The following is a 2,826-nucleotide window of genomic DNA, read 5'->3' as shown; positions in this document are numbered from 1 at the left end:
AGGATGGAAGTGACGAATGTTATAAGCTCTTTACATGTCATATCTGAAACTGGAATTCCTTCTTTTTTATTTATTTATTTTTTACTTTTAATCTCTTTGTTTCTTTGAATCTAAGCTGCTTTTCTTGTCAACAGCATATAGTTTGGTCTTGCTCTTTTTTATTCAGAATGACAATCTGTGCCTTTCAAGTTTTGAACAAAAAGGGGCCGCATACTAAACCTGACAAGCACAGGGAGGCCTGCATGGCAGGGCTTACACACTCAGAGACTGAAAGTAACCACATAGGATGCTCTGAAATTAAAACTTCCTGACTGGCGCTTGAACCTGTCTCAGCTTCTCACCTTCCTCCTTGGACAACATGAGCTTTAGCACCTGCTCCAGCTTCTCCACAAACTACTGGACCTGGGATCTGTGCAGTCACCCAGCAGCAGCATGGCCAGCACCTATGCAGGCTCTAGGGGCTTGGCCTCCAGATCTCTGAGCCCCACTCCAGCAGTGTGCAGGGCAGCTGGGAATCTGGGGGCCTGGCTGCAAGGGTGACCAGGGGTCTGGCAAGTATAGGGGCATCCAGAGTGAGAAGGAGACTATGCAATGCCTGAATGACCATCTGGCCTCCTACCTGGAGAGGGTGAGAAACCTGGAAGCAGATAATTAGGGACTGGAAAGCAAAATCCAGGAACACTTGGAGGAGAAGGGATCCAGGTCAGAGACTGGGGGTATTATCTCAAGACCATCGAGGACCCGAGGGCTCAGATCTTTGCAAATCCTGTGGACAATACCTGCATTATTCTGCAGATTAACAATGCCCTTCTTGCTGCTGATGACTTCAGAGTTAAGTAAGAGACGGAGCTGGCCATGCACCAGTCTGTGGAAAGTGACACCAATGGGCTCTGAAAGGTCACTGATAACACCATGTCACTCAGTTACAGCTGGAGACAGAGATCAAGGCTCTCAAGGAGCAGCTGCTCTTCATGAAGAACCACGAGGAGGAAGTAAATGGTCTATAAATTAGTCTGCCGACTCTGGGTTGACTGTGGAGTTGGATGCCCCTGAATCTCACGACATCAGCAAGATCATGGCAGACATCTGGGCCCAGTATGATGCGCTGGATCAGAAGGACCGAGAGGAGCTAGACAAGTAGTGGTCCCAGTAGATGGAGGAGAGCACCATAGTGGTCCCCTCACAGACCACTGAGAGGAGCTGCTGAGATGACACTCACGGAGTTGAGACATAGGGTCCTGTCCTTGGAGATCGGCCTGGACTCGATGAGAAATCTGAAGGACAGTTTGGAGAACAGCCTGAGGGAGTAAAGACGTGCTATGTCATGCAGATAGAATAGCTCAAAGGCTGGCCCAGACTTGGGCAGAGGGGAAGTGCCAGGTCCAGGAGTAAGAGGCCCTGCTGATTATTAACATCAAGGTGGAGGCTGAGATCACCACCTACCTCCACCTGCTGGAAGAAGGGGAAGACTCCAATCTTGGCGGTGCCCTCGACAACAGCCACTCCATACAACCCATCCAAAAGACCACCAACTGCAGGATTGTGGACAGCAAAGTGATGTCTGAGGTCAACTACACCAAAGTTCTGAGGCATTAAGGGCAGCAGAAGTGGGGCACCCTGTTGGGGAGGGGGAGGCAGGAGGCCAATACAAGTTCAGAGATCATTGAAAAAAACAACTTCCTAATTAAAGGCCAGTCGTGGTGGGTAGTCCTGTCCTAGGCCAGTATCTTCCTTGACAAAGACAGTCTTTACCTGAACTGAGCCTTTTGCATCTAGAATAACATACATTTGGAATATCAGAGTAATCCCCTTTGTCAGATCCCTCAGGGCACAGTCTCTCACTAGAACCCCTCATTGTTATCTCCTTCTCCAGCATACCATCTCTATGTGCTGTAAATGTTCATTGTTAATAATGTATAAGAAACATGGGCCTATCCATTTTACTTTTCATCCACTCCCAGAGATTCCTCTGCTTTGCTTTCTCCCACCTCCCAAATCTATCACCAATGAATTTTATGTAATCCCTCTGTCTTCCCCTTTGATTCTGATATATAAAATAAGTGGTAAAACTGCCATTTTCCAGAGCATTTTTTTTCAATCCATTGAGATTTTGCTTCCCAGCAATTGTCATAAGTTTGGCTCAAATAAACATAAAAATTCTCTACAGGTTGGGACATTTCTTACATTGACAAAGTGGAATGCTTAGTTACAATCCTCTACCCAATTCCAAAGTGTGGGATTTTTCTCCACATCACCAAGCAATTCTCTAACACCAACTGGGTGTCCTACAATTCAATTCAGATATGACAATACTGTATACCCAGAGACAGCAACAGGGTAAGTGCTCCAGCCCACAAGACTGCCTTCACTTCAGATGCCAATCACAAATCTAGGTTGTTACCTGTGCTTCTGACTGACTGGCTGAAAATCAGAGGTTCCCAGGACACCCTCCTTGGATTCAATTAATTTGCTAGAGCAGGTCACTGAACTCAGGAAACAAATTTACTCACTAGATGAACAGTTTATTACAAAGACTATTAGAGGATACAAATCAACAGATATGTAGGGCGAAGTCCAGAACAAAGGAACTTCTGTACTGTGGAGTTTGGGGCCTGGTGTGGTGGCATGTGGAAGTGTTCTTGTTCCCCAACCTGGAAGTTCAACATGTGGGATTTCCCCCCTCCTTTTCTTTTTTGAAGCTTCATTACATAGACATGATTGATTAAAACATTTCCCATTGATGACTAATTCAATCTCCAGCCCTTCCATCCTTCCCAGAAATGAGGAGATAAGACTGAAAGTTCTAAACCTCTAATCACGGTTGGT

The 2,826-nt window shown here is 46.1% G+C and overlaps 1 pseudogene; it reads left to right on the top strand.

Moving 5' to 3' along the window:
• The first annotated feature begins 358 nt into the window (after positions 1-358).
• On the top strand, positions 359-1,596 carry LOC102253421 (annotated as a pseudogene).
• Positions 1,597-2,826: the final 1,230 nt, after the last annotated feature.

Source organism: Myotis brandtii, unplaced genomic scaffold, assembly GCF_000412655.1.
Source record: "Myotis brandtii unplaced genomic scaffold, ASM41265v1 scaffold504, whole genome shotgun sequence".
Classification (NCBI taxonomy): domain Eukaryota; kingdom Metazoa; phylum Chordata; class Mammalia; order Chiroptera; family Vespertilionidae; genus Myotis; species Myotis brandtii.
This window is presented reverse-complemented; position numbering and strand designations above follow the sequence as displayed.